Below are 24,405 nucleotides of genomic sequence, written 5' to 3' on the forward strand. Positions count from 1 at the left end.
CACCAGTGTACATCCCCTGGTCTAGTCAGACCTGCAAGTCAGGATTCAGACCATGACAGTTGGAGGGGGGGAGGAAGCACCCAGAAACTTGATCAAAGTTGTAATTTTCATCGTTGCTACATCACACCCTGACTGTTTCATCGCCTCCCCAAGACCCTTCTGTAAGGGAATGTCCAGTGGCCTACAAATGGGCTTTGGGTCTCCACTCCACACTCCCCCGCTGATTCACTATGGTAAGATTTTTTGTTCTGATGATGCCTGATACCTGATCCCTTGATACCTTGTGATTGCACAGGCTGGTATGCTTCTTCCATGTGGGCTTTGTTGCTTCTGAGCTAGATGGCCGCTTTTTTACCTTCAAGCCATTAAGATCCCAGATGCTATATCTTTTGATAGCTGAGCACCATCAACTTTCTTCACCACATTTGCTTATGCACAAATCTGTCTTCAGTGATCATATTATCGAGATGAGCGTGCAATGTAATGACTCTTCTCCATCTATCTTGATTGATAATTTGGCTTGGTAGCGTATTCTTGGGTTTGCATTGTTTTCCTTCAATTTTTTGAAAATGTTACTCCACTCTCTCTTCTTCATAGTTTCTGCTGATAGGTCTGATCATATTCTTATTTGGGAACCTTTATATATGATTGCTTGTTTTCCCCTAGCTGCTCTCATGATTTTCTCCTTTTCCTCAAAGTTGGATAATTTTACTATTATGTGCCTTGATGACTTCTTCTTGGGATCCAGTCTTGCTGGGATTCTTTCAGCTTCCTGAATGGTTGCCTTGTTTTAATTCACTAAGCTGGGGAAGCTTTCCTCCAAGAATTCTCTCACTACTGTTGCAGATGACTTCTTTGTTTTGTCTTCCTCCAGTAAGCCAATAATTCTAATGATGTACCGCTTCATAGCATCAGACTTAGTTCTTAAGTTTTCTTCAGCTTCTCTGATGATCTTATTAGATTTTTGTTCTCGTTTGTTGAAGTCTGCTTGGCTGTCCTCCAAGTCACTGATGCGGGCCTCTGATTCTTCCAGTTGCTTGTCGAGGTCCATGAGTGTGCTACTGGTTTTTATTATCTCCTCCCTAAGCTCCTGTATTTTTCTTTGATTTATGGTTTTTACCTTTTCTATCATTTCATCATTTTTCTGTATTGTTTCCCTCATATCCCCTGACTCCAAGTAACATTCTGAAAATTTCTTTCTGTGGCAGCTCAATGTCTGCTTCCTCTATGCATGCATTATGTTCAGGACATCTTCTGGCTTTGCCTTTTGTTCCTCTCCTTTTTTTGTTGAGGTTTTTGGGGATGATGGCTGCTTGTGTTGCGTTGTTTTAGATGAGCCAGGTGCCATTTTCCAGGGAGTCGAAGAGCACTGGCTCTCTCTGGGAGACTTTGAACTGCCTATAGCTTATTTCACTATGGAATTAACCTACCACTTTGTCCTCCTGTGGCTTCCCTCTCGGGGGAGTGACCCAGAAGGGTTGCCTGCTTTGGTGTTGCAGAGGTTGGGCAGAGGCTCCTGCAGTAACTTTTGTTGAGGAGTGTTGGCCGAGCTGCCTTATGCCCCACAGGCACAAAGGCTGGAAGGAGTTCCCCAGTCAGAAGTTGAGCAGAGTATCCCCTGTTGGGGGCCAGCAGGGATTTTTCCAGCCTGCTAACTACACAGGGTGGAGCTCACCTAGCTGCGTGTGGCTCAGGTGTAAATGCCCTAAGCTAAGGGAGTGTTCTGGAGGTTAGCAGTAGAGTGTGAGAGACCAAGAAAGAGGAAAAGAGGAGAAAAAAAAGTTAAAAAGCAAGCCAAATGTGCCCATGAGGGGCGGGGGAGGGGGAATATAGTGAAGAGATGGATAGAAAGCAACAATGTAGCTGAGCCCTTATCCAGGCCAGAGGAGCTGCAAGGGTTTAATCCTTGTTCGGAGGTGGTAGCAGCAAGCTGTGGCTGTGTTGAGAAAAGGCTGCTGCACAGCCCTCCAAGACTGATAGGGTGACAGAGAGGAGATGCAAAGGTCTAGTGCCTGCCCCAAGGCAGGTGGTGGCAAACTGTGGCTGTGTTGAGACCAAGCAGCCCTACAGGCTCCAAATGGTCCTGGCTCTGGCAGAGACAGTGGCGGGGCAAAGGTCAAGCCCCAGCCGGCCTCCACTGAAGTAAACCAAAAGCCCCCAGCCCCTCAAAACCCCATGGGTCTGTGCCTACTTGTCTTTATGATGCTCCTCCTGCATTCCAGCAGTGTTCAGTTATCTCTAAGTAACTCTCCTAGCTTGAATTCTGTGGAGTTCCTCTGGTGTTTGTTACTCCTTCGCCATCTTGCCGGAAGTCCCCCTGGTTCTTCTTTTTTGTTGGTAGTGAGATCCCAATTTCTGTCTCTGAAATAACTCAATTAGTTGTAACATGAATTCCAAAGTAACTAATCTGTAGGTTAGGTTTCAGACAGTTTATTTACATAACCACAAGGCACAACGGTACCAATGTATTGTTGGCCAAGCTGCCCGATTGTCTTATATGACAGCCCCAGTGGGTTTCCAAGACTGTAACTTTATAACGGAGTAAAAAGCCATGTCACTCATGCTTTCGAGGAGAAATTGGTGGTTTCCAATTGCTGACCTTGCAATTAGCAGCCTGACAGTAACCACTATGAGGGACAACTTTTCCTCGTTCACATTGGCAGGCGACAAACCCAGGTAAATAATTTGGAGGAAGTTAAGGGGGCATAGCTAGACTGTGTACTTGTATAGACCACCTGTCTGACTCAGTGATTCTCAACCTTCCTAATGCTGCGACCCTTTAATGCAGTTCCTCATGTTGTGGTGAAGCTCCAACCATAAAACTACTTTTGTTGCTACTTCATGACAGTAAGTTTACTACTGTTATGAATCAGGCAACCCCTGTGAAAGGGTCCTTCAACCCCCAAAAGGGTCTCAACCCATAGGTGGAGAACCACTGATCTAACTGCATTAGGTACTACAAATAATGGTATATTAAAAACATTATCTATATTGGGATTCAAAAGTGCACTCATTATTGGGGGATATATACTTCTTCATTTACATTTATATGTAATTTATATATGTATAGATATAAATTTCAATCTAATAAATGTTTATTATGGAGCCTTGTTTTTGACATGTGTTAAGTGTTGGACTTCTATCCTCAAGGTCAGAGGTACACACCCATTAGCATCCTGTCATGGCTTTAGAATCTTGGAAGCTCTGTACAGCAGTTCTCCTGTGTCCTATCTGCAGCTTATATGTCTAACTCTACTTGATGGTGAGTTTAAAAGTGTTTCTAAAGTTATTTTACAATTTATAGTTCTCCTATAAAATAATCTTTAGTTTATAATAGCTCTTTATATATCCCATGTAAAATGTTTCCAGATGCTTTAATTAACATAATCATCTTAAAGGTTCATTGATTTGTCATTCTGTTTGAGAGTCACACAGTAAGGAATTGGTAGTTTGTATGCTGTGGGGTAGGGATCCAACTCTTTGTTTTTTTTTTTATATTTATATTTGATTGCCCAATCTCTATTTGTTATAAAATAATCTTTTATTCACATGTGTGAACATTATGAGTTTTAGATTTTATTGCTCATGGTATAAGCATGTTTCCCATTACTCAGTAAGGGCACCGTTAACAGTATTGGGGACTTTGGGTGTTTAGAAGAAGGAAAGAACAGTAACAGCACCTGGACCTATTGGTTATGTGTTACACTGTATTCTCCCATCAGCCTGCCGATGGTGCATCACCAGCAGCTTAGAGGAAGGAGGAAGAGTGCCTTATATTATTACTTTTGGGATTTCCTCACGAGAGATTGAAATTTGTGAGCATCATTAGAGCTGATCCAGATAAGACAGAGCATCCCAGTTGCCTGTAGTGTCCTAAGGACTAAAGAAAATGGCCAAGGCTCAGGTGCTTCTGATGTGTTTTATCCTTTTCTGTATTTTCTACTGGAATTGTAGGAGCCTGTATAATACTGATTCAGTTCATTGGAAAAGCAGAAATTTGAAATAGTAGAACTTAGAGCTAAACTTTTACTCTGATTTCAACATTTGGCTGGAGAAGATTAGGAATATATTGATCATAGGATTAACAATAAACTATTGACATTGAACATAATATAGCACTGAGGATTCTTTGGATAACATTATCTTCCAGCTCATAATTTATTATTCTATGGCCAGCATATCTTTCAAATTATATGCTATACATGGTTTTTAAGGAGAAATAAAATCACTTCTTTAGGAGAGTTCAGTAGTCCATGGGATTTTTGTTTGAGTAACTTTCTTTAATGCTTATTTCTGAAGGTGATATGTTAAATACTCTCCCACACAGCAGCATTCTCATCAATGCATCTAAAATGGGTCTTGTTGCATTAGTGGTTTAAAAATGAGACAGCATCTCACCTCCTCTAACTAGAGATGCAGGAGAGAGAATTAACTGTCAACATCAGCTCTGATTCATATGAGGCAGAGCTTAGACAGACCTGTACCCTCCAATGGTTTTCCAGTCTGACACCAGTATCTTTGCCACACTCCTCTCCTACTCAGCTTATTCTTTTTTTTTTTTTTTTTGCAGTGGCCATGGACTAATTACAGTCCAGAGTCACAGGTACAAGTTTTACTCAGTAACAGAGTATAATTTGGTATCAGAATTAGTAGGCTACACATTGACTTTCATATTAAAGAACCATGTAGGCACATTTGCTCTTCTTCAGGGAAGGCCTGTTTTCCCTGTCCCCTATCAGACATTTTTCCTTCTAAAGATAGGCTCATTTCTTAGTTCCATCTTTATATGGTCCTCTCAACTACTTTTGGATATCCTCTTCTTGATCTTGCCTGCCTGTCCCACTTTCTTGGCTGAAAAGCCCTTTCTGGACCTGACACCATTGGCTCTGTCACTCTGTCCCTTCTGCCCTGGTCATTGTCTCCATTGGTGCAGCTCTTGACCCATGAATAGTACAGTTCATTTTGCAGGAGCAGCAGTAGACCCATCCCTATGTGGTAGAGGTTCAAGATGGTCCATGATTTGCTCAGCAACATCTCACAAAACTCAAAAGTCATCAAGTAAATAAATCGCTCTTCAAGATGTGGAAGCTGGTGAGTTCCAGATCTATATAAAGGTCAGGAATCAGTCTGTAGGTTTTTCCTCATTGATTTGTTTATAAACGCTGATGAACCAGATCATCAGGTCAGACCACAGTCCACTGCCTCACAAAGAGAAGTTGTTGAATCTCGTCAGCTAATAGGTTGCAGGGGCTGAGGAACCCAAATTGGAAGGTCAGACAGCAAGCTAATGGCTCATAGAGTGGAGGAAGCTCTCAAGTCAGGTCACACAGGCAGCTCATAGTTGCCATTCAAGGAAATGCCACATTAATTTTTTGGAAGCTGCAAATCCCTAATCCATGGGTTCATTCTGAACTGTGTGGCTGCAGGGGCTAATAAACCCAAATCAACAGCTCAGATGACAGGATAATGCCTCACTGTCTCCTCTCAAACCATGCCTGCAGGCAGTTCTCTCTCTCCCTCTTAATATGTTGGCTTCTTGGGCCAACCCAGCATCTTCCCTGCCTAGGCAAGATTAGGAAGGCTCCAGAGATCCACCCAGCAGAATTAGGCTGGGGGCGCCTTGGAGAGCATGTGGTGAAAGATGGCAAGTTCAAGAGGACCTTGCAATTAAAGTTAAGATAATTCACTCCAAAGGTGGCTGAGGAGAATTTGTCCTAAGGTTGTCAAGAGGAGCTTGTCCTAAGGTGGCCTTTAAGAGCTTAGAAAGTTGTTCTGCACTCAGTAAGGGAGATAATGTCTATGAACATTCTGATCTTGGTTCTGACTTATAGCTTCTTGTTCCTGATCCCGAGTTGTACCTTGTTCATTAATAGACCACTTTGATCTATTGAGTGTTGTGTGACCACAGCAACAGATTATCAAACCCAGAAGTGAGACAGAGTGGTGTGGAAGGATTGACTTGTTTTAGAGTTGACAAAAAGTGTTGGAGAGTTGAGGTATGTTTGACCTCCCCCATCTGCACTGTTCCCAGTACTTATTGCCACTGAAGGTACCGAGCCTCTAATAATGGTGATGCTGGTAGAAACCCTAATGCCATTTAATAACAAATAGGTCTTTATATACCTTGTGTGATTATAAAGCTGAGCTATTTCTAGAACATTCAGATAATGTCACTGGAACTCAAAATTCTAATGTTAAGAGTGGGTGCATTATTTTCAGGCACTGGGGTCCCCAACACTCCAAAAGTGATCCTCAGGAGTGACATTGCAATTGTGAAAATATTAAAAGACAGAGAGCAGACAGCTGGACACAGGGGCTCTCTTCCCATGTCAGGCCTGAGAGAGTGAATATATTTTCCAGTGGGTATATATAATGGAGCTTACATGTCTTTCCATAAGGCGTTCGTGTCATGCAGTTAGCATGTACATAGTTAATGGGTCATATCATAAGCGGGTAAAATTCTAAACAAGCAAGATGCTGAGTTACCATCTTGACCTAGTGTTAGTTGACTTCAAACCGGCCCTGTGCCCTCCCCAGGTGTTTGCTACATTTATGTTGGGCTGGCTCTAGAACCTGATTGCTCAGATATACAGATAACCTTCAGGCATAGTGAAGTAGCCAGGTACAGAAATGATTCCTCTACTATGGGAGCTCCTTTAAGCCTGCTCCTTAATGTGGAGCTAGCTATTGTGGGGGCACAGTATTTGACCTGGAGAATGTATTTGAAAACATTTATTTCTCAGAACACTGGAGATCTTTCTAAAATTAGGGCTAGTTTTCTCGGCTGATGGTCGTGAATGTAGAAATAAGGTAAAATATTTTGTACCAAGTCCTCAGTTAATGACGCATTATGGAATGAACTACCACAATAGTTTTTATTATTGTTTTGCTTTTTTTACTGTAAGATATATTTTTTTTAAATCTTCAAATGGAAAATACTTCATTAAGTAGACCCCTCTTACTACAGGAACCACTGACATTCAACGATGTGGCTGTAAAGTTCACCCGGAAGGAATTGTAGCTCCTGAACTCTGCTCAGAAAACCCTATATCAGGATGTGATGTTGGAGAACTATCACAACCTGGTTTCCATTGGTGAGGAGAATTCTCAAGTCATTGACCTCGTCACTGGCTTTTCCTGTCTTATATGTTAAAAACTTTGCGGTGTTTGTGGTATTCTCAAAGAGGTAGATTCTCATTGCATTTTCTCATCCTAGGTTAGTGGGTTAGGTCTTCTACCCTTGAAAGAATGCTATTTACTTTGTTCCTTTGAACATTATTTTTCTAGAAATACAAAACTGCAGTCTTTACAAACTTTACGTTAATTTTGGTGTGTCCAAGATTCTGTAATTTCCCTTAAACAGGTTATCTAATTGTCACCCCAGAAGCTTTCTCTCAATTGGAACAAGAGAACTGTGTTTGGTATTAGAAGCAAGCTATAGTGGAATTTTCTCAGATGCATGGTCAAAACACCTTAAGGGGAATTGGCTGGGGTAGTTGATTGAACAGGGAGAAGGCCTCATATCTATGAAAGGTGTCAGAAAATGCATAAAAGTGTGTGCTACTTTGTATGTGAGAGTTCACTTGTCCAAGATGTTTAGGGAAGTACACCTGTAGCTCTTATGAGATTAGATTTCCATTTTCTTGTTTTACACTAAGTGTGTTTGCTTCCATAATTTTCTTTAACATTCTGAAATTTTCCCTTCTTTTATGTTTCCACTTTACTATGAAAATCTGTCTTGCACGCTTCTCTCCAAACAGAGAACTCTGAATTAGTAACTGTCCTCTGAATACAGCACATTCCTCCCCTACTGAGTAAGAATGGATATCCATTTGCAGTATGCAGCACCATCTTGCATCTTGAGCTCCCACCATAAACGGGTCTCCTTTGTGCTTCCTTAGCTTCCCCCCTTGGAGTTTCTCTAAAGATTTGGTGTCCATATTCTCATTTGGTGTCCTGTTCCTTTAAAGTTTTCTTCATGCAGGTGATGTCAGTTCTTTCTGTTTTCTTAGAGAGATGGTCAATTTGCCTTCTCTGTTGGAATTCTTTAACAGACATATTTCCCCATATTTTACTCCTTTTGGTGAAATATATTTATGACTTCTGTTGTTTCCAGGTATCTAAAATCATCTTCCTAGCAAGAAAATTATCAGCTTAAAGTATACTTTAGCACTGTACCTTACATTTTTTTCTACCTGTAAGATTTTTTTAAGTTGTCTGTTCCTCCAATAATTTTTGTAAGTGGAAAGGGCATGTTTTTTTTTAATTAAGCAATGTCTGCTATATATTTCTTACTATGTAGTGTCCCTTCCTTAGGCCCACCCCTTCTTAACAGGTCCAATACACGAAAGATGACTGTTGCTGCTTCTAAAGAACATTTTTGCAGTATATTCCAATAGGTTTTATTGCTGTTATTCAAACAATGGATAGTACATTCAATATTGCTCTCTTTTCTTTTCTGTCTCTTGAGTAGCCTTTTGGTTTCCATGTGTAAGTTGCCTTTCATGTCATCCCACATCTCATCTGGTCTCTGTCATTAGTCTTCAGTCAGACTTTTATTCCTCATGTTTATTCTTTACATAGTCTCTAAGCTGTGCTCTAGCTACTTTGGCTAGCTTCTACTTGGATTTGAGCAATTTATGATCTATTCCACAGTTAACCCCTGGGCGTGTTTTGACTTATAAGCTTCTCCACCATTTCTTTCTGTAGATGTGGTTGATTTGATTTTCATTTGTTCCATTCCGGAAAATCCATATGTGTAGTTTCCATTTCTGGTGTTTAATAAGGAATTTGCTATGAATTCATCATTAGTCTCAAAATGTTATCAGTGAACCTGTGTGTCATTTCTGTTACTAAGGTCACATTTTCCAACTACTGCTACTTTCCCCAAATTTTACACTTATCAGTGTGTATGATTGTTTGGTTGATCAATGTCAGGCTGAAAAATTCATGTGAAAATTTCAATATATATTTTTAAATATTTTATTGGGAGCTCTTATAGATATCATAACTTCCCATAGTTCAATTACATGGAGCAGTCCTGTACAATAGCTACCACAGTTTGAAAACTTTTTCTTCTTTAATTCCTTGATATCAGCTCTCCTTTATCCCTTCTCCCCTCAATTTCATTATTGTGGTGGTAAACAGAACCTGGATGAAAGTGTGAGCAGCAGCCTTATATCTGTACTCCTGACCACAGGGCTTGGAAGACCAGTTCTAGTGTTGGAAGAAAACCCCCACAAGTCCCAAAGCTAGAACTGCTAATGAGCAATCTCCAGACAGAGATTTCCCCCCAACTGCCCTCCAGGAAGATGTTAGTATACAGCTGCTACAGGTGCCTGACTTCTTGCTTCTCAGCTGAAAGATGCCTAGCTTTGAAAGCAATCAGGTTCCCTTTGTTGCTGTCACTTAAGGAATCAATTATCTCTTTCTCTCTTAAATGCCCACTGGATGGGTCCTAAAGGACTGGTGTGTAATTGAAGGGCAGAAATAAAAAGGCTTTGCATTCTTTCACCAATTTATATAATCTCAGGGCATGCAGCTCCCCCGCCTCCCACACAAACACAGGCAGACACCTAGCTACCTAACAAGGTAGGCAGGATCTTTAGCCTCGGGATCCCTGAAATAATTGGATGAGCAACTTAAGACCAGTGCTGAGGGTAGGTGGAGTGGAGTAATTGTCTCCTGAGCGGGGAGAACAATAACAACAACATGTCTGCTCTTGTCGTTAAAGCAGCTGGCAGATAGTAATTAGCCATGCGCTTGTATGAGGTATCATTAAGGTGGCACTACAATGAAAGGATAGTGTGGCGATGATATTTAACTAAGAGTATGTGACTGGGACTCTTCTCCAACTTTGTGAATGCTTCTATGTTTGCTTTAATTGGTGCACAAAACTGAATAACACTTGTACTAACTGGTCTTGCTTGCAGGCATATGAATATTAGCCTACCACTGACAAAATTATACATCAGGGAAGATATTGCAGTGTGCTTTTGGATAATGAATATGATGCCAGTCTTCTTGAATTTGTCGATCTCAGCCTTATAAACCACTTGATTATCTAATTAAAAATAGCCAGTACCAGTCTATTAAAGTTGAATAATGCATACACTATCAATTTTTACCATTCCATTTTGTTTTGACAACTTGCAATTTTTCATGACAATATTGCATGTATGCCATTTTCCATTTACTAGAGGATATTAGCAGCTATTTTTTCTCATTTTCAGTCATGCCATGTCAAGCACTGAAGGTCCCCAAAGCTTTTCCTCCATCTACATCATTATGGTTGACTGTACTTTGAGGATTTAGTACTTGTTCAGTGTTATTTCATTGCCATTAAACCTGAGGGGTTCATGTTCCAGAAGTCGATCACCAGATCTTCCTCCCAGTCCCTATTTCTGGAGAATCCACTAAGACCTGTGCACCATGGGTGGTCCTGCTTGTATTTGAAACACTGGGTGGCAGTGCTTCTGGCATCACAGCAACCTGCACGCCACCACAGGACAGCACTGTAAGAGGAGTGCTGTGAGCTAAAATACAGGCTCCACAAACATAAGGAATGTGTTTCTGTACCATAATCCCTTTCATATATACCTGTAAAAATGGTTTTCTCCCAAGTAGAATATTCGCCATGTTTCGCATTCCCAACTTTATCTAGCACTTAGTTGTCTTTCAGTAAAGATTGATTAAATGAATACATTTAACCTCTACCAAATGGAATTAGCAAGTCATATCACTCCTGTGGTCTATTGGTCTCATGTCTTCCTTCTGTTATGTTTGTTGTATGTATTCATGTACCTCTTTAAGCAAATATCAAACCTGTGTCCATTTATCACTTTCATATCCAACCTGATTTCTATAGTAACTATTTTTACCATTTGAATTGTTTACATGATTGTATTTCGTCCAATGGGCAATAAACATTAAGCATAGTGTTTTATTTATAGTCATAAAAGAGGGTTGTCACTAAAGATCTACTTTATATCAATGTGTATTTTATGGGGTCCATTGAAAACCAAGATATTTAAAAGAGTCAATGTTGTGTTCTTTTATAGAAATCCAGAAAGATGATGATCATTTGCTTGAGCACTTGCAATGTGAAAGATGCATTGACAGAATGGAATGGTGCTACAAATGTAATACATATTCTCAGCATAAAAATAATTTTCCTCCAAAGGAAACTTATGAGATGTTTGGATTACATGAAAAAAATGTAAAATCAGATTTAATCATTCTGGAATTAAATCAGAACAGAAGCAACAAAATACAGAAGATGAGAAAACTTTTCTCCACAGTGAACAAGAGCAATTTAATACTGAAATGAAATTCCCTGAGTGTGAACCACCCAGGTTCATGAAGTCACAGTGCATTCAGCATCAGGAGTCTGATGAAATTGAGAAACTACACATAGGCGATAAATGTGGAACAACCTTCATTGAAGACTCTGTGTTCTATGAACACCAGATTATTGGTATACTAGATAAGACCTACGAATGCAGTCAGTGTGGGCAAATATTCAAGAAAATGTTCAAACTCAATGAACATTATCAAAAAAGTCATGAAGGACAAAAGCTAGGAAAATGCTTGCAATGTGGGAAAAATTTTCACAGTGTATCATACCTCAAGGGACATCAGGAACCTCATGTGGCAGGAATGTCCTATGTATGCAGTGAATGTGGGAAAGGCTTCACTAGGAAGAGTGATCTCACTGCTCATCAGCAAACTCATACTGGAGAGAAACCCCACATATGTGGTGAATATGGAAAAGCCTTTATCAGGAAGACTCTTCTCACTGTTCATCAGCGAACTCATACTGGAGAGAAACCCCATGTATGTGGTGAATATGGCAAAGGCTTTAGCCAGAAGAGTAAATTTACTGTTTATCAGCGAACTCATACTGGTGAGAAATCCTATGTATGTGGTCAATGTGGAAAAACCTTTCTCACGAAGAATGTTCTCACCGTTCATCAGTGAACCCATACTGGAGAGAAACCCCATGTATGTGGTGAATGTGGAAAAGCCTTTATTCGGAAGCATGCTCTCACTGTTCATCAGCGAACTCATACTGGAGAGAAACCCCATGTGTGTAGTCAATGTGGAAAAGCTTTTATCAGAAAGAGTAAAGTTACTGTTCATCAGCGAACTCATACTGGAGAAAACCCCCATGTATGTGGTGAATGTGGAAAAGGCTTTATCCAGAAGACTGCTCTCACTATTAATCAGCAAACTCATAGTGGAGAGAAACCACATAAATGTAGTGAATGTGGCAAAAGCTTCATTCGTAAAGGAAATCTCAAAACTCATATAAAAATTCACAGGAGTAAAACCCTATATATGTGGCAAAGGCTTTATCCAGAAGATTTCTCTCACTGTTCATCAGCTAATTCACACTCGGGAGAAACCCCATGTATGTCATGAATGTGGAAAAGCCTTTATCTGGATGGCTTCTCTTACTGTTCATCAGTGAACTCATACTGGAGAGAAACCCCATATATGTGATGAATGTGGAAAAGCTTTCAGCCAGACACAATGCCTTACAGCACATCAGAGATTTGACAAAAGGAAAAAAGCCCTTTGCATGAATTAAATGTGGAACATCTTATATGTGGACATCAGATCTCGTTAATCATGAGAAATTTTCAACAAGAAAAACTTTCATTGGAGTTAGTGTAACAAAGCTTTCAAAACAAAGGAAGAGGTGCTGGAGTTTGGCCTGGGCCAAGTGTGTGAACGGACAGTTGTGACTTACCATATGGGTACCCGTGTTCTGTGTTGCTGTCCCTCTACTGACATGGCCCACCATCTTGGCGACAGATGACCTTCCAGACTTCCACAGAGTGCATGTTCTTCCTCAGATGCATGAAGGTTCCCTAGACTATACACGGTAGTCCCTGGAGAAGTGCTGACAAGGTGGGGAAACCACAGCTTCTGAGAGGAAAGCCTCACTGCCTTCATTCCCTTGTCTCTGCTGAAACTGAGTTTGTGTCTGGGCTCACACTGAGTTCCCATCACTGTGTAACTTGCACAGTAATACATGGCCGTGACGTCAGGATTCACAGAGCTCAGTTTTAAATTAACCTGCTTCTGGGATGTATCCCTGGTGATGCTGACTCAGTACTGGAGAGCTAGATTATAGTTTGTGCCCCCCATTCTCCCATATTATCCCAATCCACTCCAGATCCTTTCCTGGAGCCCGGTGGACCCAGGTCACATGATAGCTGGTTAAAGACAATCTAGAGACCGCACAAGTGAGAGATAGGGTCTGTGAGGGCCTCACTAGTCCAGGGCCTGACTCTTGTACCTGCACCTGGGCATATACAGCTGGGGATAGAGAGAAACCCAGTGAGTCATGTGCCCCGATTCTTCACTCCCAGACTTCATGTCTGACTCCCTGAACCACTCACCACCCTGAGTTGCCAGAAAGAGGAAAACCCACACATGCTTCATGTTCATGTGGATAAGATTCGTGACACCCAGAAAATGCTCTCCAGGTGAGAAGGATTATGAATTTAAGTCCTTGCATGTTGTGGTTTTATTTGGGTTCTTGTCAGGCATTTGCGTGTGGGAGGTGCATGGTATGTAAAGGTGGAAAGGGCTGAATGGGGCCCCTGCCTCTGGGACTCACACTAGAAAAGTGATGCTGGTGGAGTCTTTGAGAGAACACAGCCCTCTCTTTGAGGTCTTCACTCTACCAATCATGCGGACATCTGTGCAGATTTTAAGTTTAATGTAGCTTTACATCTATTACCATCAGAAGTACACAGATGATCTGGTGAAATTAAAGACAATCTCTATGCTTACCATGCAATGGAATCAAGACTAGGCCTACCTGAATCTTTTCATTCCTTTGACCACGTAGGGAAACAAGTATATGTCTCCCTAAAACTCCTTTCCCCTATAACATTTCAGAATATTTGGGAAAGGATAAAATATACTGCGTTATAGTCCATGTTTAATATTGGAAAAAAAGTGTTTCCTACCAACAAGGTTATTTGTGGGGAAACAGGAACCCACAGAAGTCTTAAGAAGGTCATATTTCTTCCCATGGATTAGTACCCTCTGTGGGTGATGGGTATTCTGAGCCCCCTGCTGACAGCAACCCATCACATACAGGAGAGGTGTTTCCTGGGCTTACACAGTCTTCCAACTTCTGTGGGGCACACAGTAACATTTTCTCTGGTCATAAGCATTCAGATTGTTGGTCAGGAGTGTTACCTGGAGTTGTCTCTGCAGATTTCCAAACACGGGCACTGGAGCTACCATAGTGGTCAGCACAGCAGCTCTAACTGCAGTCTGTATCCAGGCTCCTGTGGGGCCTAAGCACCCCTGCAAGTCAACTTTCTCCCTGAGGTTATTTTTACCTCTGGTCCCTCAGTGGGAAAAGCTTTAGAGGTAGAGAGTGCTACAAGTTGCAAACACTGTGAGCTGGATACAGTGAAAGGAAGTATGATCTACAGACATAGCTCTTTATACAGATTTTGATATTGAGATGTACGCCACAAAAAATACTGGTAAAGAAAATCTGGCTCAAAGACAAAGATATTCTACAGGATTTAGGCTGCCTTCTTTACAGAGGAACGGGGAAGTATTTAAATCAGGCTTCTATTCAAAATAATTGAAACTGGAACGTTTTAGTTAATTATTTGATGTTAAGGGGAAAGTTTCTAGTCAGAATTATTTTGGGGGTGGTTTTCTGTTATGTTTGATGGGAAATTTTGCAGATGTTTTTAATTGTTGAAAACAATACTCTAATGCCACTGAACTACACCTGAGAAGAATGTTGCAAATAGTATTTTGTTGCATGTTTCATGAGAAAAATATGTTCCAATACATGACAGAAAGTTTTGCACACATAGCTGCAAACGGACAGAAATTCTTGCCAGTACAATATTTCAAAAACTTTAAAATATTGAACAGGAAAGGGATTGTGATATAAACCAATAACTGAATTTACAATAAAAAATTTCATAATGAAATAGTCTATGTTTATTATTTTATTTGATTATTTGTTTTTTGCCCAAACCATCTTATAGTTAGCTGTGGTCGTCATATAATCATTTGTCAATTTCACAGGATTAAGAGTGAAGGGGTGGAGTCTAGCCAGTTAATCAGATCATAGCCAATGTGGCCTCTGTGTTGGAGTGGCCTCCTGAGGATTCTGGGAACTCCTTCATTCCTCCTTGAATGTAGGAGTCTGTCTCTCTCTGTCTCTTTCTGTTGACTTCCTGGGAGACATTGCAGCTGACAAGACATGTGGAACTATGTGAGTGCTCTCAGCTGGAGAAATCACGTGGACCCATGCGAGCGCTGAGATGCTTACAATGCCACCAGATCCAGAAGACTTCCCACCCACTGGCCTGTGCTCTTGCTGCATTTGGCATCATTGCATGTGTTTTGTGAGTCTGAAGAAGACTTTAAAAATACGTATCGGACATATGGTCTAAGATTGGACTTAAGGAATTGATCTGGACTGGGCTGGGATGTTTTCTTGATATTTGAGTTCTCTTGTACATAAAGCTATTTCTCAAGGACGTGAGTGTCTATGAATTTGTTTCTCTAGTCTACCCATAGTAACATAGATATCATATCATCCCACTGTTCCATCACATCAAGCAGGAGGAAAACATCTTTCTTGAACTTTTTAATATCGGCTCCCTTTTACCCCACCCATTGCCCCACTGTATCTCCAAGAAATCCTTGTTTGTCTTGCTGCCTCTATACATTTATCAATTCTGGGTTCGTATACTGTTAAACAGAAAGACACATAACAAAACTCAAGAGAATTACCCCCAATTGCAAAATACATCTGAGGTGAACCCAAAAGGAATTGCAAGTTGAGGAAGAAGGCAGTCCAAGTGTACTCTTCTGTCCTTCCCTGGAGTCCAGGACTGAACCAGTTGTGTTTAGGATCAATTATGTCAGTCTGGCTCCTGGGATGTGGTGACCTTGCTGGATCACTGCCTTTCCAGGGCTTCTGTGTTCAAACATACTCTTTAGGTCTGGTGTCCTACAGCCTGCCCCTTCTACCTTTGGTTGAACACATGCTAACATTCCCCAAACTGATTGTTAAATATATTACAAGGAATACAAACGACGACGACAAAACTAACTCCCTGCCTTCCAGTAGATTCTCCCTCATAGCACAGCCCTATTTTGTCATCTTTGCTGGTGAGGAGGGAACACTGTTCTTTTAGCAGCTCAAACGAAGGATGCTTACAAAACAACATCCCTGCACTGGCCGCAAAGTGAGACTGCTGGCTGGGGGTAGTGAGACCCGTTACTGATGAGCCAGCTCCATCTCTTCTCTGTGTGTGCAAAGTACTGTTGCATGCAGTATTTGTTGGTAAACTGTGCTTTTGCTGGGGACCGCAGACAATGGTTTAACAGATTCATGCTGTTAAGTTGACCTTACATTACAATAGAGGGGGATACTATTGGAAGGAAGAATAAGGCTATTTTTGTACATCTACCTTTAAATTGAAGCAAAGCAAGTGAAAAAATATATTTAAAAGGAAAGCTAAGTGTTGGATCGGCCCTGTGAACAGCTCACTGCTGTGGGATTGCCAAATTTGCAGGTAGGTAGCTGGGTTGGGGCCTGGGATATAATACCAGGTGTCCTTTAAATTGGTTTATCCACAGAGAGCACAGCTGTGCTCTCAATCATGCCGTCGGAGTTCACAGCACCTTCCTGTGCTTTGCTTCCCTTGCAGGTGCTGTGGCAACTCCCGGCCGAACTGTTGGTACTTCAGGATCATCCCACAGAAGCCTGCAGAGACAACTGGAGGCTTGATGGTGAACCACAAGGTCTGCAGAGGGAGGAGAGCTCCCACTGGTGATAATCCCTAGCTATGCCCAGCTCCTTCCTGCAGATGATTAGATCAGGCCACGTGGAGAGAGTCTCAGCACTGGGGAAACAGGAGTGCTTGGAATCTGCCAGGTGCAGGGCTAGGTGTCGGTGGAGGTGTTTCTATATTGCTTTGAGAAAGGAATCACAAAATGCCTCACCGTGCTAGTAGAAATAGGACCTGGTATTTCCAGCTTTCCGGCACTTGTCCTGCACAGGCCAGGTACCTTTCAGAACTGGTGCCCAGACTGTAGCCTGATCCACTTCTGAATGTACACTCCTCCCTGGGCCATTCATTGTAATAGAAAATTGACACCCCAGGACCACGCATAAACAGCGGATAATTCTGAGCTGTTTAGGAAACCACTGTTATAAGCACAATAAAAGTGCACTCTTCTAAAAATAATTCACAGGGTACATAAGGGACTGTAGTGGATTGGTTATACTCCTCCCTTGCCCCAAACCACAATAACCTCTGGAAATACAGACTGGTATCTCTCATGAATATAGATGCCCAAATCCTCAACAAAGCCCTGGTCAATAGAATCCAACAGCATATAAATTTATTTTAAAAGACCAATATTCTCAGGTCAATGAATCAGGACAGAAAACCCAACAATAAAAACATCCACATACAATTGATTTTTACATTGGCCCAAAAGACATTAAATGGGAAGCAGGTGCCCTCCTCAATAAATGGTGCTGGAAAATCTGGATAACCACCTGCAGAAGAATGAAATGAAATATCTCATTCTATGTACTAAAATAACTCCAGGTGGATTAAACACCTACATGTAAAATCCAGAGCTAGCAGGATCATTAGTCCAGGGAATACATGGGTTGGCAGAATTAACAAAAGAAACATACTCCATAGAAGGTAACATAGATGAATGGGACCTATGAAAAAGAAAACACTTGTGTAAATCAATAGAGTTTATTTAATAAAAGAGTAAAAAGAGAGCCCACAGACTGGAAAAGGATATTTAGTAATGACACATCATATAAAAGACTAATGATTAAGATCCACAGAATTTTACAAGGTTATAGCAAGAAAAAAACTTTTGATAAGATGGGCTAAAGACCTGAACAAACAATTCATACAAGATGATAGATAAATGGCTAATAAACACATGTGGAAATGTTCTAGGTCTGTAGTCATTCAGGAATTGGAAATCAAAACAACAATGTGATACCAACTAAAGCCCAGTAATGTATCCCAATTTAAAAACAAAACATAACAGAACAATAAAGGGTGGACAGGGTCTGGTGGGATAAGGACTTTTGTACAACTGCTAGTAGTCATGTAAATATGTACAGCCACTATAGAAGGAGATATGGCGATACCTAAAACATATGGAAATTGAACTACCATCTGACTCACCAATACCATTACTGGGCATATACCCCAAAGAAATAAGAAAGAGATGACGAACAGACATGTGTTCCCCCATGATCATTGCAGCACAGTTCACAATAGCACGAAGCTGGAAACAGCCTAAATTCCCATCAAGAGAAAAGTGGATACATTAAAAAAACAAAAAAAACAACTGATGTAAACACACAAATAATATGAATCCCTAAAAAGCAGCATTGAAACACTTCAAGTCGTGGAAGGATCTGGAAGACATGCTTAGTGAAGTTAGTCAAGCACAAAAGGACAAATGCTATTTAAGTTCACTCCACTTGGAAAAAGTCGCAGAAAGGGCACAAGCTCAAGTTTGCACGTCATCAGGCCCTCTGGCTAGGAGCTAGATCGCCTGGGAAAGAGCTGGACCAGTGCCATGAACCACAAATCCTCTGGTCAAGGTAAGTATAGTGGAGGTCATTTGGCCAGAGGACACTTCCTGATCTCCTGATAGCTGGGATCCATTGGTGGGGGAAAGGGGGCAGGATGCTGAGTAGTAGCAATATGGATCTGGGGTGAGGTCCCCTGGAGAGGGTGGTGGCCCTCTCAAAGGGGTGAGGCTTAGTGATGGTAGGGCGTGGGCAGGACTGAAGAGGGGAGATGGAACAGTCAATTTTGGGTGAACGTAAGTGCGTGTCTGCTCGGGTGTGGGAAAGGAGAGCTGACAGCCAAGTGGAGTAAGGAGAGACTGCAGGTGCTCTTCGGATCAACAGGTAGGGAGGGTATTTCATGACTTGCACTCGGAGAGCAGAGCTGACTTAGGACTCTGGGGTTACCTGCGAAGCCAGGTCAGATGTCACAGAACAGTGGGAAACTGAATCCTGACTCTCAGAGTACAAGTCATGCTGCAGAGCTGCTTCTGTGGGATCCCCAAATGGGAACTCCACTGGGGGAACTGGATTCTACCCCAGACTCACTGTAACCTGAGGAATTAAGCTGGAAAACACATGGTGTCTGGGGTTGAAGAAAATAGCTGTACCAAGAGCTGTCTACTATTGGTTGTCTAACAAACAAGTCTTGGTACAGCAAGTGTGCTGTGTTAAGACGTATTATCCTGGCAACTGTGTGGCTGTTCTGTTGCAGTCTGCTTATACTCATCTACATTAGGCTGTTTCTCACAGGTGTGCCGCCATTGGAGCTCACCATCTTGAAGCAGTGTTATTTGTTTGGTTATTTTTCATAAAATGAAACCTAGGGATGTTGTGCCCACAGGGAAAGAAAGCATAACAAGGTTTTAGGGTGCTTGTAGGGTGGAGGAGAAAAAAGGGAGATGATTTCAAGAAGTCTAGGAAGGAACCCTATCATTTGGAAAACATGTATGAGTATGCAAGAAATTGCACAATTCGTTTGGACAGAATTGAACTATGGAACAATATGACCTATACAGTGGTTGCCAAGTTAAATAATTTTAATTTTATCAAATAAAAGGTAATAAAGTAATAGATCAAGGAATGGGTTTGGGGCTTGCACTAAATCCTATCCCCAATTTAAGGACTATCAGTTCGAGCCCACAGGACGATGGCAACGTAGTGACACATGCCAGGGGGACTCTGCAGAATCCAGCCCAGGAGAGTTGCTTAGAGGGAAATTCAACGCTGCTGGATCTCAGGAGGTGCATCATAAAGATAAGTAGGCGCATATCCACTGGGTTTTGAAGGGCTGTGGGTTTTGGCTTACATCACTGGAAGCCGCCGGGGGCTTGACCTTAGCCCAGCCGCTGTAACTGCTGGAGCCGGGACCATTTGGAGCCCAGCCAATGTATCTGCGGGAGCCGGGGCCATTTGGAGCCTGTAGCAGGGCTTGGTCTAAACACAGCCACAGTTTTCCCCTGCCTGCCTCAGGGCAGGGACAGGACCCTGGCAGCTTTGGGGGCTGCTCAGCAGCTTTCTTGTGACTCTTGGGGCTCAGCTGTGGATAGCAGCTGGGGCTTGGGGCAGGGAGTAAGCCCTTGTAGCTCCACAGGCAGGGAGTGGGACTCAGCTACATAGTTGCTTTTGCTTCCCTCACTTCCCTATACCCCTGCAGAGTCTAGTCTAACATTTTAATTTTTCTCCCCCTGCTCTTTATTCCTACCCTGCTCTCTCATGCTCCATTGCAGACATATGGGGCACTCCCATTGCCCTAGGGCATTTGCGCCTTGGCCACACCCAGCTAGGTGAGCTCCACCCTGCTTAGATAGCCAAAGGCTAGGGAAAGGCCTGCTTGCTCTCTAGGGGATACTCCTCAGACTTCTCACCAGGGAGTTCCTGCCTGAGTACCTGGGGACATAAGGCAGCTCAGCCAACACTTTTCAACATTCAAACCAATAACAGGAACATCAGCCCAGCCTGTGCAACACTGGGGCAGGCAGCCGACCTGCCATCTGGGGTACTCCCCTGATAGGGAAGCCACAGGAAGATAAAGTGGTAGGTTAATACCATAGCAAAATCAGCTGTAGGCAGTTCGAAGAAGCATTCCTGTAAGTCTTCCAGAGAGAGACTAGAAAATGGCACCTGGTCCCTCTAAAATAACTCAACGCAAAAAGCCATCACCCCTAACGACTTCAACGAAAAAAACAGGAGAAAAAAAGACAAAGGCAGAAGATGACCTGAACATAACAACATACATAGAAGAAGCAGACATTGAGATGCCACTCAAAGAAACTCAGAATGCTGCTTGGAGCCATGCAGGATATGAGGGAAACAATACAGAAAAAGGATGAAACGATACAGGAGCTTAGCGAGGAGATAATGAAAAACAATAGCACAATCATGTTCCTTGAAAATTGATTGGAGGAATCAGAGAACCCTATCATGTCTTGGAGGACAGCCAAGCAGACTTTAATAAACGTGAACAAAAATCTAACAAGAGCATCAGAGAAGCTGAAGAAAACCTAAGAGCTATGTCTGATGCTATGAAGCAGAACATTAGAATTATTGGCCTACCGGAGGAAGACACAACAAAGAATCATCTGCTACAATAGCGAGAGAATTCTTGGAGGAAAACTTGCCCAGCCTAATGAATGAAAACCAGGCAACCATCCAGGAGGCTGAAAGAACACCAGCATGACAGGACCCCAAGATGAAATCACCAAGGCACATAATAGTTAAACTATCCAACTTTGAGGAAAAGGAGAAAATCATGACAGCAGCCAGGGAAAAACAAGCAGTCACATATAAAGGTTCCCACATAAGGATATGCTCAGACCTATCAGCAGAAACTATGAAAAAAAGGAGAGAGTGGAGTAACATTACTCCAAAAATTGAAGGAAAACAACGCAAATCCAAGAATATCTACCCAGCCAAATTATCGATCAAGATCGATGGAGAAGTAAAAGTCTTCCCAGACAAGGAAAAACTCAAAAATTACATTACAACAAACCCAGCCTTACAAAAGATCCTCGCCGACTCAGTATGGGCAGATGAACAACACTCACCAAGCACAAATAAGAGACCAATACATAGAACAACTTCACCCAGAGCACAACAAGGAGAAAAGAGACCCCAAGATAGCATTGGTTTAAGGATGGAAAGAAGTCAAGAATGATACACACAAAAAACACACACTAATGAGAAAGGAAAGTAGGAAAACTCCCAACACAAAAGGTATAAAATGGCATCACAGAGTCCACAGATGGAGATAATAACCCTGAAATCAGTGGCCTGAACTCAGGCATTAAAAGACTGAGACTAGCAGAATGGCTTAGAAAACACAACCCATCCATTTGCTGCCTACAGGAGACACATCTCAAGGCTACAGACAAAAATAGGCTGAGAATCAAAGGCTGGAGAAGGACCTACCAAGTACACAGCAATACAAAAAAAGCAGGGGTTGCAATCCTAATCTCGGAATAAATTGACCTCAAAGTACAAACCATAAAAAGAGATAAGGAAGGATACTATCTAATGCTCAAGGGAATCATAGACAATGAACCACTAAGCATTGTAAACATATATTCCCTGAATGAGAGACCAGCTGAATATGTCAACCAAACACTCCAAAAGATTAAGAAAAAATCACAGACCCGACAATTATAGTAGGTGACTTCAACACACCACTCTGAGAAAGATAGATCACAGGGAAAGAAACTCAACTATGATGCACATACCGGCTTGGGAGGAACTGGAGGAAATCATGCTAAGTGAAGTAAGTCAGGTACAAAAGGAAAAGTAAAACATGATCCTGCTGAGGCAAATATTAAAAAAAAATGCTAATGTGGCATAGGGGAAAAAGTTACTATATACTAACATTTTTGGGTTGAAGACTGTGTAGTATGGCAGAGACCAGATCAAAACCAGGGATGCACATAGTAGACAACTGGGGAGGAGGTGGGGAAAGAAAAATAAAAGGATGAATATAAGGAAGAAAAGGTGAGCTGGGGCATGGGGCACTAACCCACCCAAGGGGAGGGTATTGTTTATATCTCCACAGGGAAAGTGGGACCAGACTTCCACCCAGTGCCGCGAGGTGTGAATGCAGCATTCCGGAGTGGAGTAGGGAACCAGTGAAGAGGTCTGGGAGGCTGGCCCCAACACCAAAAATTAAGTGGATTCCTGCCCCTCCCCCAAGAAGAATTTGTTTCAAAGGACGACATTGATTCTACAGCTCGGGCAGAAGGATATATCGGATCAGAGCACACGGGCGCAGATGAAGGGGAGGAGGAGAGAGTGGAGCACAGACTTGCCCACCAGGCCGTGAGGATGATGTTCCTGATTAGAGCAGCCAGTCCACAGAGAGGACAACATGCCCCCCACTATAAGACATGAAACCCCTCAGTGACCAATTGCGCTACCGGAGAAAGCATCAGAGACACAGTGTGCAGATTGCACCTGACCTGATCCAACCACACTGAGGCAAATCACTGGGAGAGTTCAGCAGAACAGCAAGGGAATGGAGTGGCAAGGTCCCCAGGGAATGCTGAAAGTGGATTTGGGGCCAGGGCGTGGTGCCCATACAGACTGGACTGGAAAACACTCCTAAAGGCCAACAAATGAACCTTGAACTAACTACAAGCTTTTCTATCTTGATGTGTTTTGTTTTGTTCTTTGTCAGTGGTTTTTTGTTGTTTTGTTGTCTGGCTGTATACTGTTGCTTTGTTTTCCTCTGTCTTATTTTTGTGCATGTTATTATCTCCACAGGTTTGTCTACATAAGACAGGCTGGATGAACTATCTGGAGGAAAAACAAAGGGACCGACAGTTCTGGGGGTACCTGGGATAGGGGGAGATTGGGCGTAAAGAAGTGGTGTTAACAAACCCAGGGACAAGGGAGCAACATGGGATCCAAATTGGTGGCGAGGTGGGGAGTGGCTGGCCTGGTAGGGAATGATAAGGGCAAGGTTACTTAAAGAAGAGGTATAGCTGTAAGCCAGGTGGGGATGGAGCATGATAGTGGGGCAGGAGGAAAGTCAAGGGAAATAGAGAAAAGAACTAGGAGGCAAAGTGCATTTATAGAGGTCTAGACAAAGACATGTACATGCAAATATATATATATGAGGATGGGAAAATAGATCTATGTGTCTATATTTATAGGTTTAGTATTAAGGTGGCAGAAGGACCTTGGGCCTCTACTGAAGCACTCCCTCAATACATGAATAGTTTCTTCTATTAAATTGTCATTCTATGATCCTCACCCTCCCGACACAATTGCTGAAGCCAAAGCATTTGAACAAGTAAATATGAAGAAAGTTGATGGTGCCCGGCTATCAAAAGAGATAGCGTCTGGGGTCTTAAAGCCTTGAAGGTGCACAAGTGGCCATCTAGCTCAGAAGCAACAAAGCCCACATGGAAGAGCACATCAGCTTGTGTGATCACGTGGTCCCGATGGGATCAGTTTTCAGGTATCAAAGAGCAAAAAATCATATCATTGGCTGCACAGCTCCATGATACGATTGTCGAGGACAAACGGGTGCATAAGCAAACGTGGCAAAGGAATCTGATGATGCCCGGCTATCAAAAGAGATAGTGTCTGGGGTCTTAATGCCTTGAAGGTGAGCAAGCGGCCATCTAGCTCAGAAGCAATAAAGCCCACACGGAAGAAGCACACCAGCTTGTGTGATCACGAGGTGCCAAAGGTATCAGGAATAAGGCATCATCATAAAAAAAAAAACCCAAAAACTTAACATCGTGAATGAAGGAGGAAGTGTAGAGTGGAGACCCAAAGCCCATTTGTCG

General features: G+C 42.2%; 1 long non-coding RNA gene across 2 annotated transcripts in view; it reads left to right on the forward strand.

The window, feature by feature from the left end:
- Positions 1 to 12,150, forward strand: part of LOC142436753 (uncharacterized) — a 65,368-nt gene extending 53,218 nt beyond the window's left edge. For both annotated transcript variants that reach the window (XR_012782097.1, XR_012782096.1), the window contains 3 exons: positions 3,151 to 3,262; positions 6,968 to 7,094; positions 11,061 to 12,150. This is a non-coding gene — a long non-coding RNA (uncharacterized LOC142436753). The remainder of the gene's footprint in view (positions 1 to 3,150; positions 3,263 to 6,967; positions 7,095 to 11,060) is intronic.
- Positions 12,151 to 24,405: the final 12,255 nt, after the last annotated feature.

This window comes from Tenrec ecaudatus, unplaced genomic scaffold, assembly GCF_050624435.1.
Source record: "Tenrec ecaudatus isolate mTenEca1 unplaced genomic scaffold, mTenEca1.hap1 Scaffold_60, whole genome shotgun sequence".
NCBI classification, from domain to species: domain Eukaryota; kingdom Metazoa; phylum Chordata; class Mammalia; order Afrosoricida; family Tenrecidae; genus Tenrec; species Tenrec ecaudatus.